This window comes from Anopheles stephensi, chromosome 3 (genome assembly GCF_013141755.1).
Source record: "Anopheles stephensi strain Indian chromosome 3, UCI_ANSTEP_V1.0, whole genome shotgun sequence".
Taxonomy (NCBI): Eukaryota; Metazoa; Arthropoda; class Insecta; order Diptera; family Culicidae; genus Anopheles; species Anopheles stephensi.
In genome coordinates, this window is record NC_050203.1 from 38,059,989 (window position 1) to 38,085,449 (window position 25,461).

At 45.2% G+C, this 25,461-nt stretch overlaps 1 protein-coding gene across 24 annotated transcripts in view; it reads right to left on the minus strand.

Moving 5' to 3' along the window:
• Positions 1 to 25,461, minus strand: part of LOC118511858 (CUGBP Elav-like family member 4) — a 345,265-nt gene that overhangs the window by 229,999 nt on the left and 89,805 nt on the right. The window contains exon 1 of one of the 24 annotated variants that reach the window (XM_036055421.1): positions 18,777 to 19,802. The exons of 22 other annotated variants lie outside the window; for them this stretch is intronic. The gene's annotated coding sequence lies outside the window, so the exon portion shown is untranslated. Of the gene's footprint in view, positions 1 to 18,776; positions 19,803 to 25,461 lie in introns of those variants that run through there. One more of the 24 variants, XM_036055431.1, reaches the window with a different exon arrangement.

The window sequence follows — 25,461 nt, forward strand, 5'->3', positions numbered from 1 at the left end:
TTCTCGCTGGGAAAATGTCTTGCGCCGGTTGCGCTGTGCATCGGCCCGGTGGCAAGAACAACTTTGCCGACCGAGGTTTGCTGCCTTTGTGCTGCTGCGGATTTTAATCAATTTATTTACTCCTCCCAGCGGATGCATGATGGCTCAGCAAAAGCCGTTCGCTCCCCGAAGCCCCGAAGCCGCAGCAGCAGCAGTAGAGAAAAATTGAGCACAATCTGTTGATGATCATTCGTTTCTTTGAGGTTTCGAAAGTGCATGACGATCGAAAATGTTGCTCTGGTGGCTGGTTCGCAAAGAGTTAGGCAGCAGACAGGCACCGAACCATAGGACGGATTTGGTCGTTGTGTTGAATGAAGCCACAAATTAATGCTAAATTTATCAGTCACCCTACTGGGCTGTCTTTCAGGCTGGCAGGACGAAAAATTACACTCTATCGAATGCGGAACTATCCGGGCCGTGCTGGGCCGTGTGATGATGCCGGGACAGGCAAGGGATGTCCTTTTCGTCACCGTGATGTGGCCTTTCGAAAGAAAAGGTGCAGAGATGGAGTAATTAAGTTTTCGCTACGTTTCATTTAGCGTGGCGACATTTATGAAGTGCTTCGAAATTTGATTCAGCGGAGTGAAGTTTTAATGAAGTTTTGCTTTCGTCACGGGCGTGCCACTGTGTTGTTTATTTCTTGAGCGTTGCCTTTATGAGCTGGTTTCGGGGGCTTCATTCATGTGTGGTTTGTGTTTTTTTGTGTGGAGGAACACTGAGAGTATGTAAGACCTATCCTTGAATTTCAGCCGCTTCGCCAAATCTGGCCCTCCAGCATTTTCCTTGAAGGAATGAAGAGAATCCTGGTACTTTGTTACTTCTATGACTATCGATATTATAACATGGACGCGAGGCAGTTCAATGTGCGTTCTTGGCAAAACAATAGTAAAGGAGCGATCCACGCTTTCACTCTGCTTGAAAGGAATATTCGTTCCGATCAATTCATTCGGCTATGACGATCTAGATCTTATTACGCTGATCGTGAACCACTAACAGACAAAAGCTTTCAACAAATGCACTCAATTCGAGTTTGATTTCCACTACAGAGTAGAGTATTTTAAAAGAAATGGCGGGTAAACTCCTTTAGGAACTGATAAGATTAATGTTAATCTAGTTATAAAAGGGTTTGAAAATGTTCTTTTAGGTGATTTAGAATCCGTAGGACTATATAGATATCAAATTAATAAATGCTTGAGCCTTATCAAAAACAACATTGATTCCACAAAAGACACTACTTTAACTCTAATCTATTAGAACAATTTAAAAATATACTCTTGCAGGTGCAGCTTCCAGAGAACGTAACCTTAAAGCAGCGGGGGGAAAAACCAACTATAAACCGGTTTCTCGAACCAATCGTTCCTCGAACGGTCTCCAAGTTTTTAACCCCAAAACGAACCTGACGAATGGTGGCGGTTACCAGAACATTTGAAAAATGAGCCAACTTTTTTAACGAACCAGAGAAAACTCCTTCCTCACATACATCGCCGGTGCGGTCGTGCAATGGTTCATTTACTTCCATTACCCGAGCTCAAACACACACACACACACACACACATGCACACGACGCATCGCTATAACTATTCGTTCTGCTTCGACGAAACCATGCATGCCACACGGTGCGCCCCATCTTGAGGCGACTAGAAAGAAAAAAACGGCAAGAAAAATGGAACCAGGATAACGCGCTAGTACAACGGCGCTGTCCTAGCGATAATAAAAAGCTCACTCACCCCAACCTCAACTGCCAACTGGTCTCGCCGTTTTATCGTCCCTCCCAACGCAGGCATTATCAGTTATGGTTCATATCTTTCCATCATTCGAGCTGCAGCCGAACTCGTCGCCGGGAAACTCGTCGAAAGTAACGGCTAAATAGCGGGAGCGGAACCAAAGCAAGAAGAAAAACGAAAAACCATCGCATAGATTTTCGCTTCTCCCAGCTCTGCCAGCTGCACTGTCCCCCCACCCCGTAACAAGCATTCGAGCGCATTGTTACTTGGTACGAAACTGCTCGCTATCTTACATTTTGTAGCTCTTTCGGCGAAGATCAGACAATAAACCATTTTACATCGAAAGCAACATGTGCCCTCATCCTTTCTTAACGCCCGGGCATGGATTACGGCGCAGGGGCTGTGGGGGCTTTTATCTCGTTCCTCTTCAGCCGCGGCACCGGTTGCCAGAGCAGTCTGGTGGCACTCAGCGAATCGCTCGCCCGTGACTTGCATGGAGATAAACAACTATTAACACGAACATGCGACGGCTTGGCTGCAAAGTTATCGCCAAGGCCAAGGAGACCTGCTTTCGGGTGCAGCAGGAACCTTTTTTTCCCCACCTTAAGACGCACTACCCGAAAATTATACGACCAGTAATTCCCTGTTGCTTGTCCGCTCGGGGAGCCGAGGGCTGAGGTGGGAGCCATCTGGAGCTAGTGGTAGCCATCACTTACTTTTTTCTCGGTTCCCTTCCCACAGGGCTTGTGGAGAGGTTGGCTTTCGGCGTACAATTTTACTGCAACTAACAGCATCTCAGCCCCCGCTCAGAAAGCGGGATGTTGTGGATATAGAGCTATAAAAATCATAAAAATAATGACGTCCCTTGAAACAAAAGCCGAGCAACGAAGCAAATGCCCAAATGCCGCTTGATGGCGGCAGTAGGATGATGGGCTTCAAGCGATCAAATCCTTCGAGTGGGATTTGCGCGAATAATGTTTTTTTTTCCTCTGTTTTGTTTTGTTTTTCAAAACCATCGTTCCAACCAGTTCCTGACATCACAACCGCAAAAGAAGTAAAAACCACGAGCACAGACACGCACACACGCACGATTGTTGGAAGAAAATCTCCATCTTCGTGACCACCAAAGGCTCAATTTTAATGCTCGTCTCGTAAAATGGGGTTTCCCTCCTGGCGCTCGCGAGTGGCTTAGGCTTGGATCGCTGGCAGGAAATTATGATGCTTGGCGGATGGTTTTATCGTTCGGTGACAGGTTCGCACAAAATTTACTGCCAAGCTAGACTGCCAACGGATTCGCCGCTTTTTATCGGTGCGACAATTTGGGGGTACACTTCAATTACGCCAAAAATGTAAAACCAAAGTGGGTTGTTGTTGTTGTTCCGGTAAAGATGGATGTGGAAAGTGAGCACGTAAGCAGTAGAGGCGCAAGAGATTCGTTTTGAAAGATCTTTCAAAACAGATTTTTCTGAGCAAAATTGTTGTTTCATTAAGCCTCTCCTTGCAGTAGTTTCTTGCAGATTTAAATGCTCCGTCCCTGGACCAATTTAAAATGGGTTAAAACTTCAATGATAACAAGCTTCGTAATGGGTCTCTCTACGGGCTTTCTGTCCTTCCCATACACCGAAATTGACCAGTTGAACGATCGTTTGTCCGACACAAGTTCGATCTATTTGTTTCACTCGATAAATGCCAATCTGATTGGTATCTTTATGCAAGGCTTTGCACAAATTGCCCCAAGACACCTATCTTCCGTGCACTTGGTTTTCAGATCTAAATTGGAATTTATGCTTCGTGCAGCGTCCGTAAACGCATGCTAATGCCATTTACCTTTGAAGCCAGCTCGAACCCAGACCCGGAATCTCGTTGCTCGTTTCGAATGTTTGGCCCGTAACGGCCAATATCGCCTAGCAACAACAACACACACACACACGCCCATGTAATCATTTGTAAGAGTGTTTCCCAAACAGAACCGATGACGCTTTTTCCCCCCATCCAACCGGGGCCAAATCGTCCGTACGGACCGTGTGTCTAAGTGTGCAAGGGCAGAGTGTGCAGGCGTTAGTAAATTTAGTTAATTGGTGCTACCGTTCGGACATCAAAAGGTTTCGATTTCTTCGTGCCCGTGTTCCTCCGGACTACGGAAAAACAATCCATCGATGAGCGGCTCCCGCGTCCAACGTCTCTGGTTCCGGCTGCCGACCGGGTGCTGCCGACAACACTGAACGCCGGCACTAATTGAATGAGGCAATACTTTAGTGGACCTCCGGCCGCCGGGAACGAACTCCTAAGCTTCGTATGTATTTGTGCACCGGCATGTTCGTTGGGTGGTATGTATGTTTTCGGCAACACGAAGAACATGTGTTGAAAAATGCAGCCTCGGCAGACGATGCCGGCATGCCCTGTGTGGACGGTTAGAAGTCTACGACTGCAAGACTACCCGGCACGGTATCAGCAGCAGTAGAAGCAATGATACAGCTTTCGACAAAGCTCCCTAATCCAATCAGCAAAACTTTTTTTTTACAACCCGCCCAACTTTCCCCTTTTCGCCGCGGCTGTAACTTGCCGGAAAAGGGATTCAATTACAGGATCGATGCTTTTAGAGTGAAAAATGTGATACGAATTTCGGCTCGATTGAGCTTTACGCTGGCGAACGGACCGGCGAACGGCTATGGTCTGTTTGCTAAAGTGTGTCGTAAAATTGCGCCAAAAAATCTATCCCTCACGCCAAGTCGCGGCTACGCTTCTAACCGTGCCCTTGCTTCAACCCCTTTCGTTTGGGTGAGGTTGCCAAAAGGTATAAACACAAAGTTTGCGCACAGATCAGACTGCGTAATGGGTCACAGAGCATTTGCTGCTGTCCGATCGGTGGAAGCTTTATTAGGAAGGCGTTTGTCACGAAGCGCCCCATTGACTCGAACATTATCATAAAAGATAAGCTTGACATGCTTAGTGTACTGAAGATGTATTTTAGAGAAACAGAGCTTCTCCGAAAGCAGTCAAGTTTACCACCACGGGCATAAATGAGCCGTTCGTGGAGCATGTTTGGTGGGTTGATTGATATGGCGCCGATGTGTGTCCGTCATGCAAAGATATTGAGAGAATCGAGTTAAGTTGAATTTATGTTTTAAATGTAATGTTGTTTATATAAACATAAAGGGATTGGAAAATAGTTTTCTAGACATTTGTATTGAACATTCAAAAGATCTTACAAAAAAACTTGATTCATCTACGAAATACGTCAATTATATCTGTAGTTCCTCTTCATCATCTTCCTTGACCTAAGGACCTCTTGAGTCATGCCTGCCAGTTCTGGCTCACTAGACTTATTGATATCACGTAGTTGGATATTCAGTCCTCTCTACAGAGGAGCTGTTCAGATGGGATTTGAGCCATGGTCTATTCTAGGGACCCCGGTTGACGCAATCTCGATAGAGTACCATTTCTATTCATGTACTTACATCATTTACTGAAAATAAGGGTCCTCATAAGCATATCACCATGAGCATATACATTTTTGCTGTCCTCAGTATCAGGTGCCAACTAACTATCGGCTCGGCACAGTTTTTGAGGATTTTTTGTTGGATGTAGAAGTGGATCTAAATTTAATCCCTTGATCAACAACACATGATTGTCGAGTTGACAACATATTCGGAACCAATAACGTGCACCTCGTACCTCACAATATCATCACAATATAAATCTCTTGCTAATGCTTTCAAACCGATAGCTTACCCAACTGTCTGCTTACTACCCAAGCGCATTTCAAAGACCGAAATCACCACACAAGTTCGAAGTGCATCCGCATTAACATAGTGTTGATTTTCGATTGTATCAACTCTGTGTCGCTGCGGTTGTTCCGCATCAAAATAGACTCTACCGGCTCCATTCCGAAGTTCATGTTTCGCTCCATCCGCTTTCCAGCCTGCAGCCGAAACCACGGCTGCTTAATCTTTCTCCTTCATGGATACTGCCACTGCCTGCCATTCGATCTGGCTTGTCACGTTATGCCTAGAATTATGCCGGAAAGCTCACCACACCGAACCCCAACCGGCTTAATGAATTGATTATTGCATGGTGGTGAGATAGTCTCACATGGCACGGTACCGTGCCGTCGTATCGCCGTCTGCACGGCAACAAAACGATTATGTGCGATTGGCCGGGCATGTTTGATCCGCCCTTGCCCTTTCGCACCTTGGGCGGACATATGTAGCATCGCTCGCCAGCACGCGGTTTGAATCTTAAATGTTCGCAACGAAACCATATTTCCGTATCACGTGCCTTCGAGCCGGGCCGGAATAGGCGTTCGCACTACGCAGTGCGAGGAAGCGTCTCACACCGGAGACATGCTGAGGCTTCCTGAAGGGACCGACTGTAACACATTCATTCTAACACGCATCATGAGCGCATTATCATGCAGTCAGTGAGCATTAGACGCAATTTTCTCACAACGCAGCCGGGGCCGGTGGCACACGTGACTCGCACCGAACTGCCTCAGCCATCCACAGTTGCTACAGTTGCCAATGATCGGCCGACGGCATTGCAGCAGACAGTGCAGAAGTGCATCGGTGGATGGTGTAAGAAAATTAATTCGATATCAGTGCATACGTAAGGATGTGATAATGAAAAGATGTTGCTCCTTGCAGGCAGCTGGCAGATCGTCGGCACACTGCCGGTGTACATTTCTCGGCAGAGAATCACTTGTACCGAAGGGCCAGTTTTTCATACGCTGTACGATGCGCAGGCATCGGCCGGGTGGGCAAACAGACAAAACCATATTTTCCTTTCACAAGCTAATTTCTAATTTATGTTTCTGAAGATCATTTCAGGTGTACACGGTGCAGTTACATTTATAAAGCGTTTTGCTGACGCAACATGGGGGCTTCTCACCGGCTTCCCACAGGCAGTTCGATAGATCTGCTTCAGCAGGATAGCGCCCGACCCGTTCGTGGTCTTCTGGTGCGATTATACGCCCGGCCCTGCAAGACTTCCGGTCTTGTACTTGTTCGAGCCTATGTCCAAGCCAACATTGTTATTTTATTCAATTCCATATTTATTTACAAAAGGCCCAAGCCGAGCCAGAGCCAGCTGAGGAAATGGAGGGTGAACGAAGGCTTGACTGCAGTTAGCGAATGAACCGACCGATTGCAATTGTAGTGCATCGGTAAGCTAGCTAGACTCCGGCTGATAAACCCGACCCGAGAGTTTGAAAGATAAATTTCCTCCCAGCCGGTATGGGCAGGCCCATTTTCCATTTCCTCACCGGGTGGTGAGGAACGCTCAACGGAAGGAACCTATGGGTCTGGCGATGGTTCCCCGAAGGTGAGAATAGGTGAGCCGACAGGTTCAAAATGTTTTATTACAATTAGCATTCGGAAAGGAAATGAAGCGGTTAAGGCAGTCATTAAGGTGTTTCCTTAATGAAAAACAAAAGATTGTGGTTTTGACTCTGCACATCGGGGGAACTGGCTGTCAAAAGCAGCTCTCGCAGTTAGTGAGCAGGGCCAGGGTACAATGGTAAGCTGGACTGAGATTTTACGCCCATAAGACGGAAAACCCATTTCCGTTCGGTTTTGGTTATGAACCATTTTCCATTTATCATTCGATGGAGATTTTAATTAAAACCAAATCGTTGTCGCAGGGATCCAGCGCTTCGAACCGTTTGTGACGGGTCCTGAAAAATGATCAACTTTTAAGCTCGGTTTGGTGTTCGCAAACCCTTTTCGGTTGCCTCAGCCCCAACACTCTGTAACTGTTTCCGTTCCACACGGACCGATTCAACCACGGAAATGCGTCCGGATCTGCAAAGATAGGAATCGAAACCCGCTCGTTACGGTACGGGAAAATTACGATGGCAACAAATTTTCCGCCTTTTTGCACGATGTTTGCTCTCTGCTAGTTTACGGTATCGATGGCAAACAAGTGGACAAAGAAAAAAGGGGGCCGGTCGGTACACACGGTCGGTGGCAAAAAGTGGCGACACAATCCTTCAAACTAACTGGATTGCTAAAAAGGTGGAACAGAAAGCAACCTTTTGCTAGCTCTTGCTTGCTGAGCCCAGCACAGAGAGCGCACACAGAGGACTTGGCAACCAAAAGAAATGAAGCGGTTAGAGACCGGACCTTCTGCGGGCAGAGGAGTGTATCCGGAGAAAGGATAGCAACAACACCGAGATAAACAGAAAAAAAAACTTCCACGCTCGATCATTATAAAAGCTGCTACGATGGTTCTCGTTCAAGGCGTTCATTCATCCGATGGTGCTCACTTCAAAGCGGAAAAAGCTCCAGAACGGCAATCGAGGTTCGGAGGATCTTCACACTTTGGCTTGCGGCCTGGGAAGTCGTCAGCTAGCATGGAGTCGAAAAGCATTCATCAAAGAAATGGAACATTTTTCCCGACGCGGAAAAGCAAGCAAGGTTAGTGAGAGAGAGAGAGAGAGAGAGAGAGAGAAAGAGAACCCGACCAAAGCAACGACCTAGCTCCTTGGTACCTCGATACGGTACCGCCGGTACAAGCAATCCGAAATTCGGTTCCGAACTTTTGTGTAAATTGAAACATTTTAACGGTTTCGTGAGCGTTTCCATTGCTACACCAGCCAACACGTCTTGAGAGGAGTCGTTTTTACCTAGAAGCTTTTCCTTATTTTCCTTCGCCCAGGTTTCGGTGCCCCGTTTCGGTTGCGCTATGGTTTCCAAAGCATTTCGTTCGATTTCGAATTAGAGAGTGTAAGTTTTCGCCAAACGTGCTCCGTGGCTCCCAGGAACCTACGCGACCACACCGACCGACCGAGCGCGAACCGTTCCAAGACACCGGGCTACCGGATGGAGCGAAAACGGTCCGGACTTAAGACCGATCCGTGTGGCCGCAGGATTCCAGCACGCGGCAGGAGTAGGATTTCTTTTGCCACACTCCGAATCCGAACAAAACACACTGCTGGCGCACTCTGCTCATGCTCATGCACTTTTTGTTCGACTTTTGGGTTCTTTCTTTGCGGCGCGCTCTAGTGGTGGTTCTGCATTGTCCCGATGCAACCAGCGGAAAAGTGAAACTTCGACAGAGAGTTAAGGTGCTGGGTTTGGTGAGGGATAAGGCGCAAAAAAAAGGAAACTAGATCTCCCTTCCGATCCAAAACGATCGTTGTGTCTGGAGTGCAGAAGCATTGAGGAATCGTGAAGAAAAATGGGGGAAAAATGGTGAGAAAAAAATAAAACAGGAAGTATGTGGCTCGGAAAAGTTAGTACCAAATTTAATAATAGTCGGTCATGGCTGAGCACAAATTTATTAAGTTGCATCCTCTGGAGGCAGCTGTGAAGCACCGAAGTACTGACGAACTGTTGGAGAATGGTTTTTGATCCTCTTTGAAGTTTTTGGGTGAAACTTCACTCCATTTCCGGCAGTTCCATTTCCAGTGGGAAAAAGCAGCAGCAGTTCATATAGTTGCCCTTGGTGCACACACACTTAGCGTTAGTGCGTTATATGAGTTGGAACCGTTTTTATCCGTCAGGTTTGTTCTACTTTTTTTCTTCTTTTAAATACTATGTTAAAGTTAAAGTGAAAACACATTTTTTATGTTTTTTTTTTCGTATTTCAATTCGGATCATATGTAGATCATTGTAATTTTGTTTAAATATGTACCTAATGCAGGACAGAGGACTGCTACAGCAAACTAAAACTTTTTGCTATCCTTTTTAGCCGATTTGATGATTTCGTGCAACGTACATTAGAGCTCCAACTGTTAACGCCATACTTTTCGCATCTGCAACAGATTATCCGCTCAAGCTCCAGCCGGTCGCTCTATCCCCGGTCGGAAATATCGTTTATTTGCCAAACGCACGCTACCCAACGGCAGGCGACCGAGCGATAATTACTGTGTTGCCCTGCATCGCCGGAAAACGGGGCCATCGAGATGGTTTACGAGGTTGTTAGAAAACGGTGCATCTGACAATTGAAGCGAGTGGCCCTATAATTTACTCACACCCTACGCACCAATTTGCAACTACTTTCGGCTTGCAACACTCAGGATCAGTTCCGATGTCTCGGCGGCCCATCCATCAGTGTCTGCAGCCAAGGGCAAACAATCTCGAAAGCCTGCCGAGCGACACCGTCATCGACCGACCGAGCCCTTCTACTACGGCACGGAGCTGCTCCCGGGCCAGTGTCCGGGCAACCGTTGCTGTGGTTGCACTATGTCCGGGAATAAAATTGCTAATGACTTTCGAAATTACACAACCGGCACGGTACGCTAAGGGTTTGATGGGCATCATTCTCCGAGTGAAAGAGGTCATCATCAGCTGCGTGTTATGAAGTTCGTTTGCGGGCTGCGCTGGATGACTTCCGGCGAGAGGGATGCACTGCACTTTGCTTGTCTGGATGTTTAGACGCGTTTGTCACGCAGTACAGCGAATGCTCCGATGCACAGGTCAAAAATCGATCTCTGATGTCTGTTGGTTAGCAAAGGGTTCAATCGCGACACAAGGGCGAGGAATTATTTATTTAAATGATTGATTAAAATCCGTTTAATGTAAATGTAACAGCATGGATAAGCTGTGCAAATGCCAGGCATTATTGAATTTTCGGCTCTTTGGGTTCGCTCCGTCGGCACCATTACGGCAGAAGCATGAAGCAGACACGATAAGAATCCCTCGAACGGTGCGCACCAAGACACCAGGAGCTACCCGTTCTCGAGGGCATAGGGCCAGGTAGCAAGAGCCACTTCAGGACACCGAAGCATCATTAGGTACGACGCGGGTCCACCGGTTCCCGATGGACGCCGGCTGGTCGCTTTATGCAAATGTCAGCAAAAGTTTGCTCCAATAGCGCTACTCCACCGGACGACTTGGCTATTGGAAATTACAGATTACCGTAATGCATGGTGCGCAGCGAGTTCCTTCTGAGTGCAGAGTTGGCGGTAATCGGTGCGAGTGCATTCGATGTGCCGAAAATTTTACCACAGGCTACCAAACACACACACGCCCTTGCTGTCCTACACGGGACAGATAGCCACCGAATGGGAGGGTGGAAATCCTTTCCCAACCAAATCCCGACAGTGGAAATGCGTCGCTGAAATGGGACTCGATGTGGAAAACAGGATTAAGACTTGTGCACTGTACGCGTATGTATGTGTGTGCTGACACTCGTCGTTCCGTGCCAAAACATACCGACAAAGTGAGGCGGGAGCACTGAGTCAATGTGGACGGGGATTCTGCCAAAGCGTACATATATTAAACGGATTGCAAGTGTTACTTCGGCTTTCGGTTCAATCTATTCTCCGATGCATGGGCGCTCAGTCAACATTGGCTGCCTGCAGTGAACTCTTTAGCAGCAGCATTAGTTCTGCGCTAAAGTACCTTAATGCATACCGGCTCCAGACACACATCGGACAGAATTACGAATTTCTTCATCACACGGTGCCACGAGAATCGTACGAACACACGCTGGAGATTCAGGGTGGTAGCTGATAAGCGTACCGGTGCCTTGTTACTGAGTTGGCACTGGTGAGATATCGATAAATGTTCAAGTTCATTAAGCCACAATAAGTTATGCGAGTGTGATATCACGGCAGCGTGAACAGCTAACTCTCATAGTATTTTAGTTATCAATGAAACATTGAGAATTACGATTTTTTCAATTGTTTTACAATTGAAATCTATTGTCCAGTAATTTCTCTTCTCGTTAAGAGCTAAGATAGTGTACCTCTTTCATCGTTTTTCGTAAAAGATCATCAAAAATTTATGCTACGGCGCTGGACTTCACTAGTGATTGGAGTAACCACTCAGTTACGTGAATTAAATCAGAGTGAATAAGTTAGATGATTTAATAATGAGTTATGACTTTTAGTAACTTTTTAAAAGTTTAATCTAGATGAATGATTTAAATCTTCTTGTTGACTAAACACTCACTCACACAACATTTAAGCTCACTCACTATGTTTAACTCACACTTGAGTTAAATATCGCTTTGATAATTTAAACTCACCAGAGAGTTGAAAAGAAGTAAGTGAGTTAAAATTAATTGAATGGGTCAAATCGAATGAGTGAGTTAAAACGCATTCAACAAGTAGTTAGTCGGTAAGGAGCGTTAAATCATGAGTCAGTGAAAAAGACTCTGACTCAAAATGTACATCACTAGTCCTCACATCTTCACCGTACGTAGGACTGACTATCCAGCTACGGGTAAATTCAAGTCACAGAAAGCCAGAAATGGTAGGCCAAGACCTTTCGAGGCTGTAGTTAAACAGAAGAAGAAGCAGAACTTTTCACATGATAGGACCGGAGTTCAAATCCCAACTGGATCGTCTCCCCCTAGCGAGGACTGACAATCAAACTGCTTGGTATTAATACGTTTATTCTACCAGAAATGGATAAAATGACCTAAGAGATACTTAGGCCGAGAAGAAGCAGCAGTTTAGTACTTTACTATACTAAAATTATTTTAAAAAACATATTAATTTATTTTCAAGTCCTCAACATCAGTGACAACTGGACCAGATAGAAAGTCATACATAATTCCAAATTTTATTTAGACACTCTAGGAACGTACTTGGAAAATTCATGAATTCCAAACAAATATTTCGCAACCAGTGTCCTCATTCCCATTCCATTTCATTGTGCAGCCATAGTGAAAAAGAACTTCGTATGACCCCCACAACGACTGTTCACAACGACACACACAAAAAGCAAGAAAAAAAACCCTCCAGCCGTTTCTTAGCTCTTAAGCGGCTTCACTCCGGCACATTGTGGCCGATATCATAAGTCAACATAAAATATTCAAACACTAAAAAGAGGATTTAGACGACCGATATTAATGTCTTTTTTGAGAAATGTCTCAAACGGTGATGGGATGAGCGGACCAGAGAGAGGAGAGGGTGGTTCGGTAGATTGGCGATGCGCGACGTAAACCTCCCCCCGCCGGTACATTTACCGATAAAAAGCCGTCAACGTCAAAGTCATCGTATTTTCGTGATAGCTTCCGAAATAAAACCATCCCTTTGCACGTGCTTAGAACATGGGAGGCACGAACAAGCAGCCTCCGAACACTTAGCAAACCAACGGATACCAATCGCTAGGTTTCGGCTGCTTGCTAGGCTGCTTGCCGAATTTTTGTCTGGCAACCGGTAACAAAAGGATAGCTGGGATTCGTTTACCTCTGCAGCGCTGAACAATTTAAGCTAGCCTTTTTCATCTCTAATTTAATACCCCCCGCAATAGGCTTTCTGGTGGCCATTAGCGAGATTTATAAAAAAGAACGATGCTTCTTTCGCTGTACGTTCGCCGTGCGCAACAGCGTCTGCGGTACGGTACGGCAAGGGCAATAAAATGGATTGCGTATACGGCAGTGGAAGATTTATGTTCTGATTTAAATTCACCATACTTTGTGCGGGGGTTTTTCTGGGGAGTTCTTTGTATTTGTTCCAAAAATTAAGATTTTTTCAATAAAACATAGCTTGGTCGTATGTGTTGAATCGATTTTCAGCAAAAACACACGCATATCATGTTGTTTCGTTTCAAATTTTGCTTTATTAATAGCTTCAATCAGATTAAGCGTCCCCCGCCAAAGATTTTGTCAACAACATTAAAGCTCGTGCTTGAAAGATTCCATTAAACCGCTTCGCTTTACTCGGGATGATCGGCTTACAGTTTAACCGGAATGGCAACATACACTTTACGGTTCACATATTCGGCTCCCATAAAACCGTACCCGTGGCGGAACCGGCGGCACAGGTTACTGGGCCCGAACGGCCTGGTCCCCAGGCTGCCGATTTTAATTGACTGTTAACAACGAAAATTATCGCGCCACTGGAGCGTATTACAGCGCGTAAAATTTGTCAATCCCTCAAAATACCTTCGAGCTTCAACTGGGACACCCAAGGACGCTCCACAGCACCTCATATCTCATACACACACACGAGAACATTTAGCACATCGTAAAACTGTGCCATTTTCGCCTATGGAGCAGGCACAGTTTAAAGTCACATTCGGTGCCTCGAAGCACTCGTTGCTCACTCCTTTGCCGTAACCTCGTGCGTTGTTGTACGCCACGACCCACAAACCGCCACTAGCAGAAATGTCAGTTAATGTCAAAATATGTTCCTCGTCCAACGCATTGTCTTTGGAAGCGTACCACTAGACACCAGGCAGGGAGGTGAGGTTTGGTAGGATGCTGCAACACCATGTGCCATACCATCCGTCCGGATGATGGGAACGTTTGTTGGCGTGATGAAACGAAATTGCACCCGGCAAGATGTTCGGGACCTTCCCGTACCTTCCCGATGACAACTCGGCGAAAGTTTTGTGTGAGAAGAATGTTTAAAATTTCATGACAAATATTTTTCACTTAAAGCTGACAGATGCCACACTTGAGTGACTCCGTTCGAATGCTGCTCCACGTTTGACTGGTGTTTGGAAGTACATTCTCGAGGTGTGCCGTTGACAATACCACTGCCGCTGCTAGCGTTGTCCTGGCGCTTCCAAGCCCGGGAGACTGGTTGTTTGGAAGGTTGATAAAGTTTCGCATACTTCTGTAGCGACAGAAGTGTACTTCTGAACTGATCTGTTCTGTAGCCCGGATCTTGTTTGCGATTGTGTCAAGTGAATAGAAACGTTCAATTTGGAAGCCAAGTGGAGCTATTTTCCTGCTCGCATTTCGTATTATGTCTTTGGATGCCAGGGATAGGATCAATTTGAAGCGACTGATTTAAATGTTGCCTTGTATGGATAATATTTTCCGAAACAAGTTTTTCTTCTACTTCCGTGTCACTTCTCTTCGATGGAAGAATTTTACTTCCACTGTAAATTTGTTTTCAATTAAAATCGTTATGATAGTTTTAAAGTGGCAACTTTATACAAAACACCGAAGTGGCCTTATGCCTTCGAAACGACCGATAGTTTGTTGCAAAAAAAAAACAACCGAGTCACTACTAGCACCGGAACAACGATATCGATGTACCATTCGCACGTCGTTGGAACGGGTTTCGCGTGCAGAAAAGAAATAATTTTAATGCCAATACGTGCAACCGGTTCCTGCAACACAGCCCATTACACAAAGGGCTCGTGCCCACGTGTGAAAACTATCGCAGCAAGGACCACGGGTAAAAGGGCATGCTTCGTTAGCACAACAGCAGACAGGAAGTGAATATATGGTATTGCCGACCAGCTCCACTGCTGCCTTATTCAATAAAGACGGAAGACACATCCCCAGGTGTGAATAATTGACTTGCTCAATGCACCGAAGGCAACCAGCGGCTACACAAAAGCATAAACTTCAAGATGACACGCGCTCCTGCAGCACACCGCATGTGTGCCACGGCGTCGTACCACAAACAAAACGCGTGATGAAGACGCCCGGAGCGTAAGTGAAATCGGAGAATAATAGCCGCAATTATGGTGCTCCATTTTGTATTCAAATCAGGTGGGACTAATCATTAGCCTTCTCGTCTTCTCGGATGTTAGAGGACTCGGTCGGTGTTGGGTGGCTGTGAAGGTGAACGGAATTGTTGTAGCAATCGAATATTGACTGCACGAGTTACTGGTAGTATTACGTTTGTAAATTCCACACATCAAACAAGGCAGTGACATTAGATTGGAAAGTTAAAGAGGAGACAAATTAATTACAAATAATTTATCTATGCTGTGGCGAAGGGCAACTTCACAAGCGAGACAAAGAACAATTCTTAATTAGACAAAGAACAATTTAAACGTTTAGTTGCTAGGCGTTTGTAACCCAAGTGCCAAACATTTTCTGTCTAATTAATTACGTAAAGCACTACCCTCTTGCTTACTCTGATGGTCTTAAACTGTTGCAACTATCCTCGAAATCATTCACGGTTTAGCGTTTAGCGGTTTAGCGTTGTCCTCTACCCATCCAATATCCTGGTTATTCAAGGAGACGCATAAAGTCCATGAATCCATCTGAATTTGAGCCTACTACACCTCCACTGCCCTAGTGAACGGTCTGGGTAGTCTGGTGCCATTCTCAAGCCATGACTAGCCCGCCCGAGCCGCGTGAGTCTCATACGCTCACAGTCCAATTTGGCGAGATAACTGTATGCTGTGAGCTGTAGAGCTCGTCATTGACCATCTTCAAATTTGGCAAAAATGGTATCGTTAGTTTTGGAGTCCATTTCTCAGGAGCGAAGGTTCTGTACATTCCCAGCTACGTCCGTCGTCATAGGTTACACAAGTGGAGAAGATGGCACTACATTTTCTTCAAACTGATTGTGACTCTGATAAAATATCGATTTAAAGAAAACTAATGTATAGATCAGTGTTGGCACTTATCAGGTCACACACTACTTCACCCATCTTAAGTCGAAAAACAGCACTGAAATTCACCTGGAAGAAAAGATACTTAAAAGGATACAAGCTATCATCCGATAAAAATAAAGATGTCAGAAATTTTTCAGGCCTAGAACTTCTGAGTCTGTAAGGTGGGACGTAGTAATCTTTTACGCTTCTGAGGCATTAGTTTTGTCCAAAATTGAATAAGTTCTGCTAGTTGAGGCTGAGAGAAAAATACTTCGAAAGATTTTTAGCTCCTTAAAAAGGACAAGAAAATGGCTGCGTGAAGGATGAGCTCTTTGAATTTACTATTGTAGAGCGTTTTAGACATATTTCCGATGGGCTCCGATCATGTTATGAAGAAGACACCGAACAATCCAGCTCGCAAAGTAAAAAAGGTGGGATGACGCATAGTGCGACGACAAGTTTTAACCGTGAGTGCTTCACAGGACACATCATCAGGAAAGGACCGAATGGCAAAGGGTCATATGGCCTAAGTTGTCGGGCGCTATATTGGTGTGATTAAGTCTTGAGGTTCACTTTTGAAAGACCCAGGAAGCTGAATTGCACAAAGAACTAAAGCAGAATTAGACTGTCATAGAAGAAGAAGACGGACCGCATAAAAGCAAAAGTGCTAAAAATGTAAGGGATAGGGTACTGCAAAATCTGATGATAATATATGAAAATTTCAGTTTTATACACAGATTAGATTGCTCACACATTAATCCATCGCGGCCCGGATCAGAAATATTAATTCGAGAATTGAATTTAGTTCATAACAGCAAAAGTTTCAAGATTTCATAGGTCTTGTTTAACAAAAAACTACTTATTTCGGTCTACAAAACCTGGAACCGATTACAATAAAATCCCTCTTGTCATTACTGGTGACAATATCCGAGACATTGTCAAGTGGAAAGTTAAGACGCTCTATCCAATTATAATAAAACAAATCCACTCTATCGAACAGCAAAATGACAGCGTCGTGAGGCGGCAGCACAAAAAAAATAATCCACCAAAGCATTAAAACACTGGCTGCTGGTGCGCTTACACTTGACCCCCGGGCATCATTATCGGGGCAGGAACAATCCAATCAGCCGCTGATTGAGACAAAGAAGAACCATCCGAAAGGTGGGTGTTTCGTGCCCGGGGAACCCTTTTTCAAACATTCTTCTAATTGGGCCCGTGCAACGAAACGACATAATCAAATCACCAAAGCTTGGGAAATATTCTTTTCCGACTGGTTTATTTGCAAAAACCGGTTCCTTGGGAATCGTTTTTTTGTTGCACCGTATTGTCTGCTCCGTTTCTCGCGGTGTAACGAGCGGCATCAGAAATAAGCTCCGCAAAATGTTGCTCCAAAATCGGTATTTCTGGAAGATGTTGGGCGACAACATGCCCTAAAACATTGCTGCCACAGTGTTCACAGGCCAACCGTCCAACACTGCACTGATAGGGAGGGGGGTTGCAAAAAGAGAATGGTTGACATCATCGTCCGAAGAAGTTGCTGACGTGCCCGGATGTCGTTTGCTAGTTTTCGCGTTCGTCCAACACGACCCCAAACGATGCCGCGCCGTCACAGCCAGCGACAACACTCGGACGGTTTACAAAGTGAATTAAAAGCATGGAAAAAGTTTTCGCTAGCTCCCCATTCGCCCAATGCCTGACCACCGTACTTGCACAACCATTGTTCCGTCCACTGCAGGATGGGAGGGTGCTTCTTGTGTATGTGTGTACGTCCGGAAATGATAATGGTTCTTTTCCATTTCTCTTTTTCCTCCATTTCTCGATCAAAAGTTATGCTTTCCACCCAGCTGCACAGTGCAGTCGGTTGTAGCGGGTGGACTCCAAAGAATGCAACGTTGGTGAGCACATTCATAAATTGTTTTTATGCATCATACGTGAATTTTATCCAAAAGTAACCAATTGTTGGCGTTCTTGCTGCTCGCTTGGAGTCTAAAAGCGAAAGCTTTAATGTTTAAAAGAGCACGAGAGTTGTCTACGAGATGGAAATGGCAGTGAAGGGTAAAGTTGAGAACCAATTCATTGATCCTAACGAATGTCCACGTCCATTTAGCCATAAACTATTGCCACATATTCATCGTGGAACTTTATTGTTTTCTATAAGCTGCAAAACATAATTGAACAGCAGTGTCAAACCTATCCTGCCATGACTTCACGGTATCTACCTTTCAATTCTCTATCGTTTAGAAAATCTTATCCGGATTTAAATAATTTCTCATCTCTTCGCTATTTCCCGCCAACGTTTTGGTAGTCCTCAGTTAATTCGACCATCGTTTTCTCAGACAGCATTGCAACAAGTAAGCTTTCTCGCGTGTCAGTAGTCTACAAAATTATTTACCCTTCGTACAACCACACTATTCACTGCTTTCTCGGTGACGCTAATTCCTAATCCCGCCGCATTGTGTGGCGTTTAGTGCATAATGAAAATTAAAACATTCCCCCTGGAAGCCAACCGTGGGAAGGATTAGGATGGCCCATCGAAACGCGGTCTTCTTCACCGTGTTGCAATTAATTTTCGACCCCAACACCCAGCGCACCAAGATGAAGATTTAGGTCTTAAATCTTATTGCGTCTCCAAAAAACTGACTTTTGTACCGATAGCGGACGGACGGTGGTTTCAGGCGGCTACACCCAGCAGGGATAGCCTGTCAGTAAATCAGAGAGGATTAAAACTCTGCGCGATAAATTAGAGTAATGACTGTTTAAGCTTGCTGTGTACCTGATTCTTCGGAGAAGCGAGGTTGCCATCCGAGTTGCTTGCAGCCACCGGGTTGGTTTGTTGTTCAAAATTGTTTCAATACGAAGAAAAGCACCACACACTGGTTTGGGGATAGTCTGCACAAGTCAGCGCGTTGACCACTTGCTGGTGAGTTCCACAAACGTTTGCAAGAGATGTTTGTCGCAGAACTTTCCCACAAACGCTACTAACAATCACAATTATCTCTAAACACTCCACCACTTAGTTTTGTCTTGCCGCTTAAGAACAGTTCCTTACACACTGCAACACAGTACAGGATTTGCGTGACTGGTGGTCAGTTCAGGACCGCAACTTATCTTCCCATTTAGCTGCAGGTGATACTGGTTGCTGTGCCCGAAAGATACACTCACGGCTTCCTTGGTGGCCTCTGACCTCGACGGATTATCCCAAGGATAGATAACCGAGCACGGCAAAGCACTGATTTAATTGACTTTAATTACGTCTTTCACTCAACTCGCAGATTGCTAGTCGTTTTTCATTAGGCTAATGGCTGGTGGAGCTTTCATTACAACTTGCCGGCCGCCACTAACCGATCGTCCGTTCGTCAGCGTGAACCAATTTTATGCAATCACTAAATGTATCAACACAATTAAACAAAGTCCCTCAGTTGCGTATTCGAAAAATGGTTTCTATTTTTACATCCATCCCGTGCGCTTTTCAAAACAGAGCTTGCATCTTATCGAACGTCACTGTTTGTGCCGGAAAAACTATTTTCACACTCGGAAGCGAAACCAAACACTACCAATTGCACTGTACTGTATCGCTTCCTTGCTTTCTTTTACAGCGCCCTAACAATGAGCACCCGCCAAAAATACGGCCAACAAAACGACGTGCATCAAATGTGTTTTCCTTCCAACCACGAGTTAGTGTGTCAAGCGTGTCCACTACTGCTGCTGTACGCTGGTTCGGGCGCGCTGCGTTTCACTTTCCTTTCCGTTTGGCGAAATTAGCGGATTTTCTCTATCTGCATGCAACATGCATCGTATTCAGCCTGACGTGCAGTACGGTTCACTTGTCGTTGCATTTAATATGCAAAGAGCATGCAATATTTTTTGTGCACCACTCCTCCTTGTCGCGCGCACACGCACATGCTTGCCAGTCCCACGGCCACGGCCAAAACCTTCATCTCGCTTCAGCCATCTGCTGCACAAACATCTGCTGCGCTCTCGCTCCCTGTTGCTATGGTGCACGGACCGTGCCGACAACGTTGCTCCCCTTGATATGCGCCGTGCGAGTGTGCGAGGGACCCTCGCTCATCTCATTACTTGCATTGGAGCGTGCGATGAAAATCCAGCAACAGGCGTTCGGTTCTGGGGGTTGGTGTGAGATTTTCGAAAGACCCCACCAGATCAGACCTGGCTTTTGTGTGTGTAGGTGTATGCATTGGGGGTGTGCTAGAACGAGACAGTGACTGCACCATTGATAGGGGACGGCGTTAGTGTAGCATCCTTTTGTCAGCCGACCGCTCTCGTTTCGGGTAGGTCCGCTGTCCCTTCAAAAACTCGTAACATAGTAACCGTTGTACTGCTCCTCGTGGGTCCTCCAAGGATTTTCCCGCACCAGACCGACGGGTGACGCTTGATCCTTTGTGCCACACTGTGCCCTCGCGACGATCGATGTTAAATGGTTCACCAGACAGGGGTGAGCGCTGTTTTGTTTCGCTGGTTCTATTTAGATTTTTGGCACGGCACGAAAAAGAGATTACTCTGTTTGGTTAGCGTCCCGGGCCAGTACGCTGCATATTAACGACGGCTTACCCGGTACAAACCCGTCGCTAAATCCCGCATCGTTTTGAAAGGCGCACACAAGCGGTGTGTTCGCCAGCGAGCTGCTCAAAATTGATCTTAAATTACCCTCCAACCAAAGTAATACATTCAACGTTTCAACGCCAAAATTCATTCAAACTTTGATGTTCAACATATTGTTGCGTGCTCCAGAGTTGCAGAGCCACAAGCAATGAAACTATACCATGACAACAACGGCCAGCTGGAGTGGGCGTAAACTTAATTACTTCGCATGCTCGATCTGTGATTGATCATGCGCCTTGCTGGTGACAGGTGTACGTTATAAAAAGGAATATGAAATTATGATGTGTGTTTGTGTGTGTATGTGTTTTTTTTGTTGTAAATTCTCATCAACAAATCCCAGTTTTGTTGTGATACAGCGCAACAAAGTCAAAGCATACGGAGAGTTAATCAACACGCAACGATGTCACCTTTAGATCAGCCGCTTGTAACTTTGTTGATGACGAAAGTTCAGCAGCTAATATGTATTTCACAAGGCGCGACACCGAAGATTGTTCACATTTTTCGCCAAACATTTTGTCCAACTTTTATTTAACATTCTTAACGGCTGGGGTGGTATTTTTCATCGTATGCCTTGGTGTCTTTTTTGCCCATCTTCAGGAAATGCCACTGCCGTAGATACAATTCCGGTCCTTGGGTTTCGCCCTAGCGTCGTTGTAAGAATAAAGCACCTCGTAACCGACTATGCATGCATGCATGCGCGCTCAATTGAGGGCAGCCGAGGGAACCCTTCGCTCCCTTCGCTTCCCTCCCAGGACACGCACCCAACCCGACTGGCACCAAGCGACTCGAAGCATCGCATACTTTCCCATCGATGATTGTGACGAATGGGGGAATTTAAATATGAAAAAATTGTTATTTCGATGAATTTATTATGATGATAAAATATTTCATACATTCCACCATATGACCACCATCATCAACTCGTGGTGAAGGACTTTTTCCGGCGACGATGGAGAAGAAATTGGGAAGCTACGGACAAAGAAAGAAAAGGGAATGCAGCTCCTGGTGAGCGACGCTAGGTTAATCTTGCAAGTCGGGTGAAGGGTAAAGCGGGAAAGCAAAATAGCTGCTATCGGTTTTCATCATCACGACCACCGGGGCCGAGCCGGCTTGCGAAGAAAAAGGGACTTGCGCCACACCATTTGAGTGACACGAATGGAAAACGGGCACGCGGGAAAAAAGCACGCAAAATATTTCATTCCATCCTCGAGCGGCAAAGGTGTTACGGTCCATTGAAAACAATAGGGAAAATGCACGCACACACACCGAGCGGTGAACGAATAACCTTAACACTTTTCTGCACAACAGTGGGCAAACACAACCAACCAAAGGGAGAAAGAAAGTAAAACAAAGCGTAACACAGTAAATGGAAGCTTCTAAGCGACCAAGGTGCTGCTCCTGAAAACCGCATCAACCGGATCGATTGGAATGTGGCATCGATGTGTGTGTGTGTGTGTGGGAAAATAGAATGAAAAATATGTGCAAGCTGGTTTTGCTTGGGGCGCGGTATGTTTCGCGGTGAAGCGTCCGTGTCATTGTTAAAAATGGTGGAAAATAACCTGTCACGTTGATGGACAGACTGTACAGAACCCGATACATCGACCAGTGCGCTAGATAAGTGTAGCAGCATGATAAGAAAATGGTTTCAATTTGTAGCATCCGTAATCAATAGCTCTCACTTAAGCATGCGGGATCAAGCTAAACAGTATTGGCCAGAGGAATTTTGTTTGAAAATAGTGCTAGGAACTGCGGTGTAAGGATTTGTGGTTGGATTTATCAATAAAGTATAACTAAACTTGTTTCATCCAAGAACTCGGATTCTTAATGGAAATTCGGTAGTTTAGAGCCCAAACCGGTTACGAGGCGAGAGCAATGTCGGTCTTTACGCGGAACTACCCGAAATGAAATCGCATCCAGACCGCCCGAATATCCCGAATGCAGGACTGATTATTCTGCTACGGGTGTAATAAAATCAAGGAAGTGAAAAATGACAGGCCGATACCTTTAGAGGTTGAAGCGCCGAAGAAGAAGAAGAAGAAGTTCTTTGAACTAACTATGGAGCAACAGTATACACCTGTATTCACGATTAGATTATCGAAAATGGGCAGGAGTATCCAACGAACTTTAGCTTCCAGTTTCAAAATGTTTAAAAAAGTCCTAAATTTTAACGTTGGTGAATACTATGAAGCAACCAATAATTTTAGCTTACAAATGTCAGAGTAAAGCAAAAATCAAAGAGTTAAGCTCGCTTAACAAGCGATTAGAACAATCCATTGCTGTTTTTATCATCTTTATGTTAAGAAAAAATGTTACAGCTTCACCAATTGATTCATAGCAGCTATCGTTAATAGAGTCTAGGAGTTCCATTTGAAGATTCGCTCGTGTTAAGATGTTTGTGATATGTGCCAAGACGATGAAACTGCAAGGCACATCTTAATGATATACCATAACATTTTAAACCAACTTCTCAATTTTGGAGTGAGATTAACGTCTATTAGCTCCACAGTACAATTGTATGGGACCGTAAAGCTTAACAGAACCGTGTGAAGAAATCAGACGCTTTATTGATAATTATATGTATCCCCGTGACATTTGAATGTTGCAACTGGACTATATGGAGAAAGTTAAGCAAAACGAAGTCAACTACCCCAAAATAACGGCTAACGGCCTTTGTGGAAAATATGTTCTAACGGTAGGAGCATCGTCTTTCTGACAGAGTTCCCAAGGCTTTTTTACTACGCTGATACGGCGATACAACCGCATCGCAGTCTTTACCAGTTGCAACTATCCTCGTTATCGCTCACGAACTTGAGCCGTCGTTTGTCAATTCAATATACCGGCCCTTCATACCGACGCATCAACGCGTGTTCCAATGGCCGGCCTAAAAGGACTTCACGAACTGAGCCATCCGGTGTCATTCTCATGATATGACAAGCCCATCTGACCTTGGCGAGTCTAGTTCGCTACACGATCGTAAGCTACAACTCTCCTGCATACATAAAACAGCTCCTTCATAGCCCTTTTACGCATACGAGATCAAATGTAGCTGAGCATCTTTCATACGAATATTCATATATGACCTCAGCAGTAAACAACATATGTTTAAGGGCTTAACTCTGAAGGAAGGGCGACAGCGGCGCTGGTCTTCACACGGCAGGGCCGGCGTTCGAATCCCATCCAGATCGCCTCCCCATACTTAGGGCTGACTACTTTACTACGGGTACAATTAAGTCCCAGAAAGACATAAATGGCTGGCCGAGGTATGACCTCTCGAGGTTATAGTGTCAAGGAAAAAGGAATTTTTGAAGGAAGACCGTGTAACATTACTTTAGTTCTAGGATTGAGAAACAGTCTAATCGTCTAGGCCCAAAAAAGTAGAAAAAAAAAAGATTTTTTATGAAAACTATGACTAAGGTTCCAACTAACTTTGCCAAACAGCCAATTTTGGCGAAAAATCAATCCATTGAGCTATTTACAGCAGTTGCTCTATTTGAAATAAGTATTTTTTTATTAAAAACAACAACCGGAAATTTTGTACATTTTAACAATTTCGGTCGTTTAAATAGTATTAAAGTGTTATATTGTATGACAACCTTTTTATAAAAAAGGAATCAGAAGAATGCTACTAAATTTTACAACCAAAAAACGAATTGTTTTTTTATAACTTTTCCTTGCTTGCTCCTTGTTTTGTTCACATTAATGCGTTGACATACATCGAATTAATTCTTAAAAGCGCTCATCAAATTTTATGTTTGACCAAAACTCTACACCTAAAAATTATTTTTGATAAGCGCTCATAATTTATACAATTTTTCATCAATTTGTAAAGTATTCCAATTTACTCAACCCTTGCCAAATGTGTTGTACGAAATTCCCCAGATTCATTTCGCTCCCTCCATCCTTGAACGGTGAGAACGCCACGCCACCCACCTCCCCCATGCAGAACATGGGCCATGAGTGATGTAAAGGGAAGGAAAAATAATACCTCCTGGTATGAAACTCATCTAGTAAATTAGCAGCTCCACCGAAGTTTTGTGATTATTCATACACTTTTGCCTTAATTATCGCAAGTAGTAGTAGTAGTATATACATATATATGTAATGTTTCGTCCGGGCAAACATGATGCTGCCTGCTTGCGCTCTGCTAAAACCCGGCAAACGGCAAAGTTAACCCAAAAGGAAGCTCCGTTCTGTTCCCACGAAACGCGTCGATGGATGTAAAGCGAGAGGCACTTCGGGAGGAAAATATGTATGAAAAAGTGCTAGACGAACAACGACGCGCCACTACACCGCACCGGAGCACTCGGCGGGGTTCAATTTTGCATAGAGCTGCTGTCGGGGTGGGAAAACTGTGCGCACCGAACGGAAGCGCAACATCTAAAGACAACGCGACTAGGTACAGCTCTAATAAACCGAGGCAAGATGCATCCGGTGGCGTACCCGAGCACACAGGGCCTTTGGCCCCAACCGTGCTCAGTAGCTGGTCCATCGCAGGCAAAGTATTATCTATAACCGATGCGGATGGTGGCAGTGGTGGTGATGTGGACTTAGGAGTCCCCACTATCGCTTGCGTTTGCCACCAAATCCGGAAGCAATCCCGGAAGCACTGGAGCGAGAAAACTGCAAGCCAGCTTTGGTGTCGGTCGACGCTGTCCGGAGAACTCCGCCAGCGGGGTATGAACGGATGCGATGATAAGCGCAAGACCATATCTTCCCGTTACGGGCGTTCATCCTCACAGCATCCACAACGGCCAGCCCAGTCGGGAACGTCCAGTGTGTCCGAGGGTGTGATAAAAGACTACAAAATTTAATTAGTATTCCAATGTCGTAATCAGCTG